The 17,088-nt window shown below is 43.8% G+C and overlaps 1 pseudogene; it reads right to left on the reverse strand.

Moving 5' to 3' along the window:
• Nucleotides 1-16,690, reverse strand: part of LOC138293794 (medium-chain specific acyl-CoA dehydrogenase, mitochondrial pseudogene) — a 47,653-nt pseudogene extending 30,963 nt beyond the window's left edge.
• Between the last annotated feature and the right edge of the window lie 398 nt (nucleotides 16,691-17,088).

Below are 17,088 nucleotides of genomic sequence, written 5' to 3' on the forward strand. Positions count from 1 at the left end.
ACCCTATATTTGTAGGCTTTTTCACAAGCCTGTTAAAACTGCTTATTTTAACATTCCAAGTAAAAGGGAAGCCTGTTGCTATCTTGTGTTAGTCTTTCCAGAAGTGCATCATGTAGGTGAGATAAGTGTAATAAGTCTTAAAAGGGTCAAAAGTGGGTGTGGTCAGGAACTCATGGATATATTTGGTGTGTTGAATCCTCCTACTGATGTGGCTTTAAATGATGTGACAATTAGGAAGCTGTCTACTTGAGTCAATCATTTGGCAAGTAACACTGCAGGTGCATACACTAAATTTATTCAGAGGGGAAATGGTTATACAAGAAAGGCTTGTTTTGGATATTTTACTTGCAAAGGAAGGTGGTGTCAGATAATATATCCTCGACATATCCTGATGTGTCAAATCTCCTATGGTTATACCCCAGTCCTACATATAATCACGTAGGTGGAGGCTCCACTGCTACGGCAAATAATAGGGATGACAGTGGGCATTTCCGCCTGGTAGCTGTACCCACCATCTAGCTATCAGACAACCTGATTTCATCCTTGGAGTAGGCCTTGTGTACAATAATTTGACCCAGCCCCTGAATTTTGGTCCAAATCCCAGGCCCTCTGGGACCGCCATCATAATCCCATCTGAGCGTATCAAACACTTTTTCCATATCCAGGGCCACCAAGGCACCATCTAGAGTCGACTCTGCGGTCATATTTAACACATAATTCAAGCAACTTAGATTCATGAGCTCATTATGACCTGGAATAAAATTGCCTTGATGAACAAGTTACTTTCCTTCAGTAATGCCTTATCTGGTAGGGACAGGATCTAGCTGCAGGTTCCTTACCTTAGATTTTTCCCCAGGTGCCAGACTGGATCTGGATTTTTTTTTTCCCAGTAGTACCTCTGCGCCTTGAAAGAGGGCATCATGCAACTCCGTAGCGGTGCAGTGGATGCGACGTCGACAGAGTCCACATAACCCCCTCTCAGACGCACTGACGTCAGTTTCTTCTGTGAATGTTTTCCTGCCAAAAACACGAAGCCACTTATGGAAACTGCCTATGGAAACAGTGTGCCAAAAAAAAAAAAAAAAACACGAACATCTGCCTCAGTTACGAACTCCCAATGAAGGTATCTTAATGCCAAGAACGGCATCTTTGAGAGAGAAAAAAAAACAGTTTGCAGAGCTTCCCTTCTAAGGGGAGTCCCAGTCCTTAGAAATCTGTTCGCAGAGTAGGGGGGATGGGTGGGTCAGTAAGGAATCTGCTGCTAAATCCTGTCTGTACCAGCGAAGGTGTTACCAAAGGTAAGCATCTCATTCCGCTGATAGAGGCATCTAGCAGCAGATTCCTTACCTTAGAATTAGATACCAAATCAATATCAACCCCGGAGGTGGGCCTGCAGACCAATTTAACATCAGGAAGTCCTGCAGGACTGAATGGGCAAAGTGCCTATCACAACTGACCTGACTATCCAAAAGTCAAAATGTTGAAAATGTGCAGGGAAGTCCACGTTGCTGCCTGGCAGATATCCGGGACCTGAACTCCACATTTGAATGCAATGGTCACGGATATGGCTCTGGCAGAATAAGCGTGCAAGCCCTCAGGGGGTTGCTTCTTGGCCAATGCATAGCAGATTTCAATACAGATCAAGACTGATCCTACTAAAAGTCACTGACTAGAACAAGCCAGTCTAGAAAGAGAGAAGAGAGATCGAACACTTAGGAATTTAGGGGAGTAAGAACATGCGCCATACCATAAGAACTGTGGGAAGGACCACAGCCAAGTAAAGCCCTAAAGGCACTAAAAAGCATGGGAATAGTGTTGCCATGGCAGTGGGACAAAAGTCTGTTGCAAGACAGACAATATGAACATAAAAGCTACTTGCGCCCAAGGTGAGATTGAACCCATGTTTGGCCAGTACGTGGGGGCCCAGAGTCAACAGTTAATCCCATCGAGCTATAGGTCTTTGCCATACAAAATAATTATTTTAGCCAAACCTCCACTGTAAAGTACAGATAAAAGAAGGGAACGCAAAAACCCATGTGATGGAGAAAGCATTGAACAATTCGTTAATAGAAATATGGCGAAGACAACAACAGCAACTATTGGTAGAGAAACAACACTTGTATGAAAAACTGTCAGATATAATGTTAACACCTCTGGGACCATCTGTAAGGTAGAACGCACACGGTGAGAAAAGAAAAATAATTGACTATGTAAAGACAAAAGGAAATGCATATACACACACACAATTAACAAATGGCGTTACTACGAAGATGTAATTTATATTTATATCTATATATAGACCTAGCTGAGTAATAAGCAAGATGGCACTAACAGAAGAGGATGGAAAGTGTGGAGGACATCACACACCCCAGTAAAGTAAAGGCTACCGATGCATTTAAACCAATGTCAACTGAGTAGCCCACAATCAGGTCACTGATATCAAAAGCTTACAAAATTAACAGGTGCGAAAAACCTGGCTGAAGACGGAACAAAAAGGTCAAATACATAGTCTCTAAGGACAAAAACTCACTAAGTTGAAGTCTGCAAACTGAAAACAATGTAGTAAAAGCTGTATCAATGTAAGGAGTTTCAACCTATGGAAGAGCAACAACTGTTGATTATAAGAAATAATGAGCCTACAGGGAATAGGAGCCATTAAAATCACCAGAAGGTATAAGACAAAGCACGCCTGTTGCCTTCATTATACTAATGTATATGGGCATCTTCCAAAGGAATATTCCCATATCAAGTAAGGAACCCTAACACAGAAGTGTTAAACTACCCCCCGGTGAGGGGGCACTAGAGAGCCCACGGCAAGATGGTCGCACCTTAGTGCAACTCTGCCAGCCGTGAGCCATTAATCCAACACTGTCCTCTCAGCCGGCGCTGGAGAAATTTGCCAGGGAACTGTCTGAAAAACCGGCTGCTGAATGCTCTGTAGAGCTAATTAATGCTTGGGAGAAGGGGTCGGGGCCCTTACTCATGGAAGCAGATATATGGAATTGCAGCGATCGGGACAGTAACTCTGCGAAGACCCGAGCCAGCTGTGTAAAAAGGAGGCCTTATGACTGGACCATGCGGAATGCCTTTGGAGCTGAAGGTGTGATCTGTCTCTGGCCACACATGGGCTAGGAAGGTAAGAGCAGAGCAGGGATGTGCCCGGGAGCAATAGATGAGCTCCTTTCAAGACTGTAGTGCGTCCCACCAAGCCGTAGTCTGGCCGCTTTTCCCGAGGTGTATCCTGCAGCTGACGAGCTTCTTAATGAAGAAGTAGACCCCCTGATGCACTGACTTACCAGAGATAAGAGGCAACACTTTACGGCTGGTACAGTTGACCTGTGGGAATCGCATGGGGCCGGGACTAGTGAACTGTGGTTACTACAAGCCTCTATCTGCCTCTCAGAGATGCACAGTATGGCACCCAGATTGCTCTGACCCCTGCTGGGGCCACAGGGGATGGCTCTGCTTCTACTGGGGTCTGGTGCAATTAAATGATGCGTGCAAATATGGCAAGCCAACTGCTATAATTGTCCCAAACAGAGGGTCAATACAGTGCTGCACTTGATGAAGGGCTGCAAAGATAAACCCCTAATGTTGCATGGCGACATCATTAGAGGAATTGGCAAGAGTTTCCCTGGGTGTATCGTAAATTGAGGCCTGTGCAGTGAACGAAAGATACACAGAAGGGAATGCAAGCACTCAAGGCGGCCCTTAAATGCGCAGTGGTGTGATACTGAAGTGCTTGAGCCACTATATGCCATTGTTGTGAGAATGACACTGCGTTCTTCCCTGATCCTGAAACACTGGATGGCCCTAGCTGGCAGACAATTCGGGCTACAGTGCACCTACCTGCTTACACTGCCCTGTGGGCTTCAGACCTGCACTGCTGATCCCCACTCTGCTTGGGTACAACTGCAGGACTTACTGGGCCGAGAAGACACCCACATCATTTTGGACGACTCATTGGTGTGCAACAATCACAGTGGGTAAACCCAAGAAGTCACAAGTCTGGCTCACCTTTGAGTCTTTAAAAAAAAAAAAAAAAGAGCTCTTGGGGCCTGACTGAAGCTGGAGAAGAGACAGACAAAATGGAGATCTTCAATTCACCACAGGCTGCAATGAAAAGGGTCAGCAAACTACTTCGGAAGCACAAAGAACGTTGTAAGTCTGATAAAGAGACTGCAAGTGACTCACCATAATTTGTAAATGCGACTACACAGCCTATTCTGTCTGAGGCTCTGCTGCTACCAGGGTGTTTAGTACAAACTTTGCTGGAGCCAGCGCGAATACCCTGAGAGCCGCTTAACAGCTGCAGTAAGACTGCTCCGGGAGTATATTGCAGCGTGTGACTGAGCAAGGGGAGGGAAGTCTAACTTAACATTTGCTGTAAAGTACCCAAGCCCCCTCGTGACCAATGCCTCTCTCAAGATGATTGTAGAACTGTGCACAAAATATCCTGAAAATCCAATTTTCATACTTCAGTTCATCTACTTGTTGATCACACTGCAGAATCAGAATTTTATCCTGCCTCTGTAAATCAGTACTTTGGCAATGAAAGCTCTAGGGGGGGTCCCCAGCTGGAAGCGGAGGCACCAAAACCCTATAAGGTCTCTCAATGATTAGGACCGTTGACAAGCCTGCGGGTTTTAAGTTGTCCCTGATCCTATGTTCCCGAATTTGTTCAGGGATGCTGCCCTTAGCTCATCCAGGAAACCCTACAAATCGAAGATTATTGCAGGACTAACCCTCTGAATCATCAAATCAGTCATTAAGGATTTGAGTTAGTTTGGCCAAAAATCCATCCTTCAGGCTCAGATCAGAGTGCTCGGTATTTAGGACTTCGAACAATTGCTCAGTATCCAATGGTCTCTCAGATCTAGTCTGAGGAGATTCATCTCCAGCAAGTTTGTCAATTCTTTCCTGGAATACTTGCCTGGTCTACGGTTGCTAATATTTATGTGCTAGCATGGTCAGAAGGCATCATCAGAACACGAGGGCCCTCTCCTTGCCTGCCACACACTCTAGGGTCATCGCATTCGGATCTATTTGTTTGTGAGATTAATGTTTTTCTCCATATTTGCACACATGCAGGTGATTCAAGTGCTCACAATTCTCATCTTCCAGTGCAAGTTGTCAATTGTGTGACTTTCCCCAGATCTTAAGTCAGCAAAATGGCTCACAGATGGGACATACCCTATAAGGACCACAAGGGTACCTTAGGTCTCCAAGGTAACGGGGAGCTGGGCAGCCTGACTCCATCTGAAGCTCACTGGAACCAATCTTATTAAGTATGAATGCAGCTCTTTAGTACAGTATTTGGATTTAGCATTCAGATCAAGATGTGCCTAAGGAACCCAGTTTGCACACTACCTTGACTGGCCACCCTTTGCAGCTACTGCATAGAGTCATTTATGTCCTTCAACTTATGTCTGCCACAAAATCATCCTTTGGGGTCGTCATGACTCACAGTTGAAGATCCACCAGGCCACATGATCAATAACAGCAACACTGGAATTCATCGTCCACTGCACACAGGGCCAACAAGACCCCAAGCACAACTGCAGGCCAAAACTTCAGGCTATGGCACCTCAGAATGTACCCCCGCCGCCCCAGTCAATCCTGCACATCCACTTCAAAGAGCCCACCTCATGTCTGCACACTCCTCCTGCAGTCCAGCATTGCCTATCAGATGGGGGCTGCTGCTTCTCCATAGCCTGACCACTGCTCAGTCAGGGCCCATCAAGTCTCCCGACTGAGAACCCCGTGTGCCGGGCAGGAAACCCCAATCTCACCTTGCTCTATCGTCGAGTTGGGTGGAGTGTCTCTCACTTCTTAGAGTGCCATCAGCGGTGCTATTGCGGGTATCTCAATTAGTACATCTTGAAGTAACATGCATCACATCTTGGCAGCTACAGCAGCAGAAAGCAGGATATTTGCTACACTGTACTTGCCCAGTGTACCCAAATGTGCGTAACAGGGTACTCAGACATTGGGTTTCTGGCTGACAGAGGTATGCACCCTGATCAAACGGGAACACTTCAGTGAAAACCATCACAAAAAGATACCACACCTGGTTAGAAAAAAATAACTTAATTTAATAAATAAAACAAGACCAAAACAACAAAAACCCAATAAGTAGAACTTGAAATAAGATTTTTTTTTAAAGAATGAACTGGAGAGAAGTATTTAGAAGCAAAGGGTGCCATACAGAGCTACCTGGTTAAGCCAGACTAGGACAAAGTCAAAAGTTCAGGCTGACCGCAATGGAGCACGGAATGGCTACAGGGATCCAGTTTGGGCAGACTGAACCAAAGTACCTTGAAATCCTAGTGCAGGTGCGTTGCAGTGGTTCCGCCATAGAGATGTGTTGATTCTCTCCAAGCAGTCTGGGCAATGCACCGAAGTTCCCCATGCACCAGTGGGAATGTGTCACAGCCGAGATGCGATGGACTACGGGTGCAGGAGCCAGCTGCATCGATGTCAAAGGGATGCACTGATTCTGATGAGTGCAATGGCTGCAATGCGGAGTTTGGCAACATAGTCTAGGCTGTTGTCAACGGGTAAGGAGACGCCTTACACCAAAGGAAGTGTGTCAGAGCTGGTTTTAGCCACGCAACGGTTGATATGCGCCGGTTGTGTTCACACAGCAGCAGGGATGCAGTGGTTCTGCTGGAGCAGCACCTGAAGAGTTGCCTCCAAGGGTCCAGCTGGCAGAGTTCAAATGGTTGCTTGGAAGTCTTTTATGCCCCTGAATTTTCAGAGCACAGGAGAACAGTTTGCTGGCCCTGGGAGTCAATCTGGGTGTTTGGTTCAAGTGTTTTGGGTCCAGTTCTTTTCACACAGGCAAGGAGTACAGCAGGTCAGCACAGCAACAAAGCAGTTTTTCTAGAGCAGCAGTCAAGCAGCGTAGCAGGCTTCAGCAGCCCAGCTGCCCCTCCTGGCAGAGTATCCACAGGTTCAGAAGTGTACTTGGTTGGAAGGCTCTGAGGTCCCGTTTTTCCTGTGGTGCCCTTGAAGTGGGAGAGACTTCAAAGACAGAAATTTAAAGTGCATAGAGGTCCTGCCCTGGCTCCAGACTCACTACAGGAGATCATGCAGCGCTTTCTGTGGGTTCAGGACATGGCCTATTTAGGTGCAAGTTTAAGGCTGTACCCAGCATCTCCCTCCTATTTTGCCCAGGAAGGTCTATCAAGACACAGATGGCCCATCAAGTCTCACCTAAGCTCCCCTTGGGTTTGGCTGTCTAGGAGGAATACACAAAGCCCAGCTGACACCAAATCAGACAAGTGATCAGACAGGCACAAAATGGTTCAAGTAAGAAAATGCCAACTTCCTAAAAGTGACAATTTCAGAATTGCAATTTAAAATCCGACTTTACCATAAACTGGGATTTTAAATTGGAATTCGAGAGACACCAAACTCAAACGTTTTTCTCCCAGATTGAGAATTACACTTACAAAATGTAATAAGGTAATGCCAATGTTATCCTGTGGGAGAAAGACACCTTGCAGTAGTGAAAAACGACTTTGGGATTTTTTTTGCTACCAAGACATGTAAAACTTAAAAGTATATGTCTTATCTTTTACATGTACTGCATCCTGCCCTCTGGGCTCTACCTCTAGAGTTGCCCATATGAAAAGGGAAGGTTTAGGCCTGGCACAAGGTATATTTTGCCAAGTCGACATGGCTGAGTAAAACTCCACATACAGGCTCTGCAATGACAAGTGTAAGCCATGGTTAGAGCGCTACATAATTGAGTGCCATAATCAGTGCTAGAGAGACTCAGTAGTAGCATTTAACTTACAGATCCTGGGTACATGTACTACACTTTACGAGGGACTTCTAAGTAATTTAAATATGTCAACTGGGGATAAGCTAATGTTAGCATGTTTTATGGAGACAGCACAAACTGCAGCACCGGTTAGCAGAGGTAAGGTGCACAAAGGCCAACAAAAACAAATTCATCAAAAAGTGGAGGGGAAAAAAAGGCAAAATATTCGGTGGTGACCCTGCAGAGAAGGCCATTTCCAACAATTACAGTAACAATTAGCTTCATTTCTATGATTCTTAAGGATTGTTGATGAGGGCACAGGAACTAAAGATCAGTGTATCCTGTCGGCCATTTTGCCAGTCCATGTTCCCATCAACTGAGGTAGATTAAAAGCTAAGAGAGCCTGTCAGTAATGAGGCAGGCACTATTAGCTCTATGCGCATTAAGATAGCCAAGAATAGTGAAATTGGAATATTGAACTCAAAGGGGCCAAAACAAACCGCCATGGTATTTGAGGAAACAGCCAAATACTCGCGGGGTGGTTAATAAGAGCTCCTGAAAAGTAGCACTTAGCAAAGATTTTGAGTGAAAACAAGTCCTTCCGCTTTGATTAACTCAACCCAACTTAACAGTTCAATAATCAAAATAAGAGCAAACAATAATAGCCACTCTACCAGCTATATGGGTTTGGCGGTCTAAACGCACAATTGAAAACCCGTAGGCATTTCTACTGCAGTATCAGGTACATAAGTGGCATTAATGTACGTTTCTGCAAGAAATACCAAATTCCAAGTTTCCGATGTTATCTAACTGTAAATAGCTAATTCATGTTTAGAGAGCAACCTTGTATTAATAAAGCAGGCTGATAGACCTTAAAGACATCTTACCATTCACCCTAGAAGGCCTGATGTGCCCTATTCTCATGTTCCTATCAAAAGTCATATTTGCTAGTATATTAAGTGCTGTGTGGCAATTAATGCAGGCAACCAGACCTATCACGTTACTGGCATCGATACTGTGTCAGGAACCGGCTTCCTAAGCACTTGTACGTTTTTGGAGCTATAGCTAATCTTACTGCGTTGAGTTGCTAAGCCGTCTGGCAGCAAGGCATGCACTGGACCAGACTGGGCAAGCGCAGATGAGCCTGTCTTTGGCACGTAAGAAGGGTACCCACTCTGTGCATCCACAAAGTAGCACTTAAATAGGGTGGGGGAGGTGTGGTAATGCCTATTCTGAAACAACTTGAACATGAATGACTAAAATGGCGCCTCTGGCTTTGAACTAGACAGAGGAAAATGGTTGCTGGGACTCCCTCTGGTAAAAGGCGATAGGGGAGCAAGGCCAAGTACAGCAAATCAGTTAAGAACGTTTAAAATACAAACACATGAAAAAACTATCATTGTGCAAAATAACTTCAGCTTTCTGTGGAAGATTTCATGTGCACATTCCTGCAGTCTGACGTGAAAACGGAACTAACTGCTGATCAAATAAACAAGCTTAGGTCTGAACAGATACAAATGATGTTCATGAAAACAGAACTTTGTGTAATGTCCCCCATATTTCCCAAGTAATCATATGTATATGAAGTACTGGGGTCAAATTGCACTAACACAAAAGAACATTCCAGAAAATTAAATATTTGCAATTTTCCTTAAAACTCTTCTCTATTTAATACGTTACTAACAGAAAGGTACACAGTCGCATAAAAACAGTGTAAATAATTTAGTGTGTTTACTGAAAGAAAATAAATGGAATATGTCAAAGGATTCACAAACGTATCTACCATCTCAGGAAAAGAAAACCCTCTAATTTAAACTGTAATTTCCTAAAAGCTGGTACGTATTTCGATGAACCTTTAGATTTGAAAAAATGAAAGTCACCCACTTTGGGTTTTGCATAATAAGTGTGGTGCAGATCCATCAAGCAGAGGCCAAAAAAAGGGGTAAATTTGTACAGCAGCCTGATGCCGTCCCTGTTTAAACTTCACTCCTTTTTTAACGCATTAAAAGCATGAGCGCTGAAAACGAATGAAGTTTAAACTGGATTGCTGATTTTTTCCTGAATCAAAGCTGGCAATCCCTGTTGCTGGGGTTGCTGCAGCTTCCCTGACACTAAGGATTTTTTATCTGATCTGTGAGCTTGAATCCAGTACTTCACAGGTCATTCAAAGGCCTTTCAAACTAGAGAGGAGGCTTTTTTTTTTTTCTTTTTTTTTATTGCTTCTTGTGCCCCCTGCGGTATAATCCTCTCTTCAGCCCACTTTCAAGGTGTCACTTAAGGTCTTGGTGGGGATGGATTAACAGGGATGAATGGCTCCAGTAGCATATCTTGCCCCATTGACACATACACTGCAGTAGTGCCTTGTCACACTTGAAACTACTACAAAGGAGAGGTTATGCAAGTTTCCTTTTAAATATCAATGAACAACACAGTTACATTTTACTATTATATTGGTATTGCTATAGAGCTCTCATTCCTTGTGAGTCCCAAGGTGCTGTAACAAATATTTGACAGACTGTAAATGTTAATCTTATTTTTATTTTTTTAGCACCTTGAAACCATTAATAACGTAAGACACTATTTAATCAGAATCCTTAATGAAAAGGTTATATTCTGTCATCAGGTTCAATAACTTATATTATTTAATGGCCCAGCCCTCCATGCCCATCCACTCTTCTCCCCCCCCAGGTAAGTGTTGCATTTATCAAAGTATATTATGAGTGCTATAGGCCGTGTTGCACTGTTAAGTGCATGTCGTATTTTCCTTCTCTAGAAGATGCTTTGAGAGGGATTGGATGAATTTATGGGCCTTTTAACTGCATGAAACACTGGTTTTTCACCTCTGAAGGTTGGTACCCTTACCTCATTCCAAAATAGTCCAAACATAGGCCACAAGGCACTCACACACATCCATCCATATATTAGAATTAGTCGAAACCAACCTATCCTTTTCACCTCAAATGCATGCAAAAGAGCAGCGAAACCACATGGTAGGACCACAACTCTGTTCACCACATACAACATATATGCAACCTTTGGGAGTTAAGCCTGTACTAATAAGGTGAAATCTTTGCCCATACAGTATTAGGACAAATGGCAATATAATGTAGTAATACAATCACAAAAAGTGTCACATTATGCAGTACAATTTGCTTTTTATTGCTGTGTAATTTAGTCAATGCGGTAACATAATTTGATCCTCTCTGATCTGTGGGCAATCCATTGTTCCGAGAGTAAACCTCAGTTGGTTAATATGGAGGTGGGCGAGCCAACAAATTGACAGGGAGAGCCAAGCCAAGGGTCAGGCCCACGCTCTAAGATGCAAGCCAGAGCCAAGCCCTGAAAATATTTGCTATGTAAATCATACAACAAACATCACAAAATGTGAATGTCTCTTCAAAATTGCTTATTTCCTCAAGATGAAGCCTTCACAATAACAAAGAGCATTTTAGCACTCCACCGGGAAGTACTTGTTAAAAGTGAGTTTTCTATCACTGGTAGTCTCAACTCAAATGTTTGAATGTGCTCTCATTGGCGACAATGAAGGAAAAACAGTATTGGTGAAATAAAATATTTGCCTAAGATACCACAATTTAACTGGGCAAGCTGTGATTAATTCAACTTTTCTGGTTTCACTTTGTACAAATCAGCCACTAAAAGGGTATTTATTTGCTCATCCTTATCTTAAAGTTTTATTTTGACCTTAGTGCATTTTTCTCCAGGTTTTGAAACATAGTGCAAACTCAACCTGGAGATATATTTGAGTGCTTTATATGAACACCATTTACATCATAGAAGATAATGTGCATTGTTTACTGGCATTGGGAGTTTAAGTGATTAGCCCAGAATCACAGGATGTTGAGCAAATGCGAGACTTAAACCTAGTTCCCCCTGTTCCACATTCAGCAGCTCTGGCTGTAACGCCACATCCTGGGTAGAGCGAGGGGGTCAGGCAGAAGCCAATGATCAGCTTGTTATGGGTTCAAGACCCCAACAGGACCCGAACCAAGCCTAAGCCAGGCTTCTAGCTCAAGACTGACGAGCTTTCAGTGGCTCGCCCACCTCTGACTTCCAGGAAACCATCCATGGTTTAATGGTTCAAAGCCTTATTTCCTTAAAATAAAATTTTAAAAGAGTAGTTAGGACTTTGTGCCAAACAGTTACACCTCCTCGAGGCAGGCATAAAAAATGAGTAAAGTTTTATTTTCCCTAAACTTTTGAAACTTTATATGTACCGCACTTTACACAATACATAGAGTGGTCAAAATATTAAACTATGTTAAATCATAGTATTTGTACAGAAGCGTACCCTTACACTACAAAAACCTATGCTTGACATCAAACACACACTCCTGTACACTAAAGTGCATAGCTGTGTGCACTGGCGTAAGGCAGACAAATGTATATCAGCGAAGGGAGAGAGAATACAGGCACCATACCTCTCTGACACCATGAAGCTACAAATGATTCTATGAACTAAAGCCTGTACTGGCTCCAAAGGAGACCTTAGATTTGCTTATTAACCAAACATCACCCACCCTCATCTTTTTTGGCATATTTTACTAGTGAATTTTTGTTAGCATCTCACCAGCCAGTGCCACATTTCTCATTGCTTCAAGCATGTCTCGACATATGGTACACTGCGTCTCATACAGCAAGTATTATGTGCTTGTATGACCCGTCTCACACACACAGCATCTCATTTTTGCGAACATATTACACACAAACATACATGCCATCGGTTTTTGATGGCATCTCAAGTACTAGGCTTTATGTATCTCTTTCTTTCACATCAGGTTTTTCACATTTGTAAAGCATCTATCTCCAATTCTCACACACTGAGCGTCTCATTTTGCGAGTATCTCATACATAAGGCATATTTCTTGTCACGTTTTTCTGCATCTTCAGCTTTTCAGTTTGTGACAACTCTGCAACCGCGACATCCATTTGCACTAATTGTTCCAGCAGATTTGACAGCACAAGTTTAACGTTTTTTGTTGTGTTTTATCGTTTGTGCTGCATCAAGTGCATACAGTTCCTCGATCTCCCCTTTACGGCCACAAGATAGCAAGCAATATTCTTCAGCTGGCTGTGGTTGTATCGTAGCCTCACTCACCCTCCTGTGCAATGATAAAGCAAATGGCAGCAGAGTTATATGTTGAAAATGTAATTAGCCATGAACACCCCATTGTTTAGTGGGGAGGCTAGGAATAATAACCAATTTTCCTGGTTCCACATTCCTCACAGCACTGAAGTTATGGTGAGATGGGTCCGGAGGAAAATTCCCAGAGTGTGTCCTTGCGGACAAATGCCGTTGTTGGGAGTCTTATGCAGATTTTAATGCAGTGCTTATTACATAATACTTTTATTAAAAAGGAGACGCTGGGCTTAGAAATCTTATAGTTCTTTGGCTGTCTTGGTCAGGGTGAACCTCAGAAGTCACTAAATTAACCTGTGCTTAACCATCTGGTAGCTTTGCACAAAAGCAGTCAGGCCTAACTCAGACTCTGAGTGCTGCATAAATACTTAGCGCAAACTGTATTAAAGTGAAAACACAACACAAGGCAAACCCCATACCAATGTAGAAAACAAAGTAAAATGCAATAAATAAAATGATACAAAAATTACAAAATCCTATCAGTAGAACTGGAGATATGAAATTATAACGGTTTAGGTAAAAATAGCACCAAGAAGCAGAAAGCTCTGTGACTATCTGGTTGGTAGACCGGGACAAATTCATACATTCAGCCGGATTAAGGTGGAGTGTGGGACGGATACAGGGACAAGGTTAGTCCCGCTGAAAAAGTTACCCCCCTCAACGTCATGCGCGCAGAGTTCAAAGAATCAGGATTTCACAGGAGGATCTCTTGGAGATCAGGAACTCATTCCACCAGAGACAAGCAGGGCTCAGGCAGGTCTAGGAAGGGTCAGTTTCAGCAGGTCAGTTTGGCAGGTGTAGTGAGGCCCTTGGAGCTTGTTGTGACCCTGTAACCCATAAAAGAGGACAGCCACCTGACTGTTAGAGTCACTCTGGTAGTCCAGGGTTCAAAGTGATGGTCCTCTCTTGTTCAAGTAAGAAGGCAGGCCTCAAGCAGCAGGGCAGTCTTCTGAGAAACAAGGCATGCCTCAAGCAGCAAGGCAGTACACTGGAGTACAAAGCCTTCCTCCTGTAGTTTTCCACAGTACCAGGAGTGTATTGAAGAGGTGATCTGAGGGTCCAGTATCTATAGTTGGTGCCAGAATCTGAAGTGGGAGAACCTTCTAAGCTTCCCCTACATCTGATTCTGGAATTTCCTTCCTTCCCCTGCCAGACTCCAAGGGAGCTGGACTGACAATAGACTGGTGTCAAGGTATTTGTGAGTGTGCTGAGGCAGTCCCTTCGAAAAGTAATTGGGCCAGAGAACCGCTCCGTCCCTCTCATCGTGCCAACACCTAGGCCCCCCCCCCTTTGTCTTACTGTCTGGGAGGAATACAAAAACACCAACTGCCAACTACATCCAGTCATGTGACATAGGACACCAAATGGCTAGGATGAGAAAATGCCAACTTTCTAAAAGTGGTATTTTCAGAATTAAGGCTTAAAATCCAGCTTTAACATTACAAATGGGTTTAAATTACAATTCTTTAGACCCAAAACGTGACCTTCCTACCTGGTCCCAATTGAAGTTATCACTTACTGAAAGTAATAAGGTAACCCAATGTTCTCCTGTTGGAGAGGCAAGCCTTGCAAGCCTCGCAGTGGTGAAAAATGAATTTAAGAGTTTTTCACTACCAGGACATGTAAAACTTAAAACCACATGGCAACATTTTAAATGCATTCTACCCACCCTATGGGCTGTTTAGGGCCTACTCTAGGTGCGACATATGAATTAAAAATGAAGGGTTAGGCCTGGCAAAAGGTTTATTTTGCCAGGTTGAAATGTCAGCTTAAAACTACACATGTTGGAAAGGGCTACTTATGTGGGTGGCACAATACATGCTGCAGGCCCACTAGTGGTATTTAATTTACAACATGGGACATGTAGAATCACTTTACAAGGGACATGCAAGTTAAAAAAAGAATTAAAAAAAGAAAAAGTGCCAATTGGATGTAATCCAGTTTTACCCTGTGCAAAGAAGAAAACACAAACACTTTACCACTGGCTATTAATGGTAAAGTGCAACGAGTCCTAATAGCCAACAAAAACAGGTTTGGAAAACAGGACGGGCAAAGGCAAAAAGTTTCGCAGTGACCCTGCATTGAGTGCAAAGTACAACAGATGCTTATTGGTGTCCCATTGCCTAAGGTGCTCCTAAATTCCAATTCACTAAGCCTTTATACATCTCACTCTTAAAGAGTAGCAACTGTGGGCAGTCAAGGTTTTGTTGTGGTAATAAAGGGATAGTGACTTCCTTACAGCATGATACATTAATCATACACTTTAAAATGCAATGAGTGATTGCAGCTTTGTCTTTCAAAAGACTGAGGGCTTATTGTAGAGAATGATGGCATGGATTGGAACCTCAAAAGTTGGCAGAGATACATACAAAAAACACCATTGCTCGCTATCAAGAGATTGACCATTTGCTACCCTCACCTCAGTTAACTGTATTATCAGGTATGTATAAGTACTCTTCAAGGCCAGAACTTGCAGTCATACTTTGAAAAAATGCTTCCAAGAGAGCTTTAACATAGGTTTAAGGCCTTCAATAGGCCATCTTTGTTATTGCACTATCTTCTTTGAGGCTGAGAGAAACTTCATTGGACTCCACCAATGAAAAACTTTGTTTAGGTCAATTATGTCACAGAAAAGACTGGATAATTCCATATGCAATAATTATATTTATTTATATATATATATATATATATATATATATATATATATATATATATAAATAATGGAATCATTTGACACACAGACAATAGCAAAATAATTTGTTCTTCAAACTGAAAGGCACAAGAAAATATTTGGTTTTTCAAACATAAGTTCAGTATTTTATTAGCAGCACAAAGAATGGTTTCTGATTAATCCAGTTGCATTTTGAGGTTTATGAATGTCGCTAAGAAAATTTTATTTATTCTTACTTTCTTTTCTCTCCCACTCTTGTTGCTTGGTGCATAAAGAAGCAAAGATCATGTTTTTTTTCCACATATTTTCTAATTGCTTCCCAGAATGCAATTAACAAAGCATACCTATAGACTGTGATGACATGCCCTCTTTCTTGCTACTGCATTTTTACGTGCCTGTATACATTTATCAAAGCCTCCTGCTCTTAGACAACAGGCACCTTCTATAGGGTCAATCAAAAGTCCCCAAGGCTATCCCTGTGCCCCCCCCCCCCACAAATGTTGTGTCTCCTACACCCCTGGGCATATACTCTAGGGATGTCCATGAACCTCCTAGTTCTGGTCAGTCAAGAACGCAACCTTTAACTCGGGTAAAGCGCCCCCGCCAAAGTGGGGGGGCGCGGCCCGTTAGGAGCCGGGGGCTACGTGGCCCCTGCACTCCTTTCTGGTGCGCACCTAGGGTGCGCAGATCGCTGGGCGGAAGTCTTCCCCCAAAAGGAACGTTGGGTCCACGTTGGGCCCCGACCGGTTCCGGCCGCCGCGAACTGGTGGGGGGGCTATTTAACGGCCCCCCCCCCAAGAAGGCAAGTCCTTCTTCTTTATTTCGCGGCGGCCGGACGGGAGCGGGGTCCCGCGATTGATGTCTGCTGGCTGTTCCTGGTTCTTCGCGCCTTCCAGGATACTTGGGAGAGGTCGTCCTCGGGCTGCCAGGATTTCTTTGGCGTCGCGTCCCGCGATCGCCGTTCTTACTGGTTGCGGTGTTTCCTGGTCCTTCGCTCCTTCCTGGAGCCATCGGTGAGGTCGTCCTTGGTCGTTCTCGGGCTCCCAGGATTTCCTGACGTTGCGTCCAGGGCCGCGTGTGGAGGTTTCATCGGCGTAGGGGTTCGGTAAGTATTTTTGCCGCGTGGGGCTAGCCGGTGGGGCTTTAATTCAGTAGATTTGGCACAGTGTGTGGCGCGTTGACAGGGCAATTTTTTGCTGCTTTTAATTAACGTTGCTGCGCGTAACAGGCGCGATATTCGGTCCTTTTGGAGTGCAGAAGCGCCGCGCTTGGGCTCGAGAAGGAGAGCACTGCTGTCCCTGGAACAGTGCCAGGGTATTTCTGATCAAATAACCCAGCAGCGCGTAGGAGGCGCATTTTTTGAGTGGGAGCAGGCTTTCCCCGGCTTCAGGGCGGCATTGTGGTGGGGGGACCACGTGGGGGCGAAGAAGTTTATTCAAGCACCAGATACTCCGGATACTCTTTGGTTTGCTTAGCTAATTGTATACT

The sequence above is a fragment of the Pleurodeles waltl genome, chromosome 4_2 (genome assembly GCF_031143425.1).
Source record: "Pleurodeles waltl isolate 20211129_DDA chromosome 4_2, aPleWal1.hap1.20221129, whole genome shotgun sequence".
NCBI classification, from domain to species: Eukaryota; Metazoa; Chordata; class Amphibia; order Caudata; family Salamandridae; genus Pleurodeles; species Pleurodeles waltl.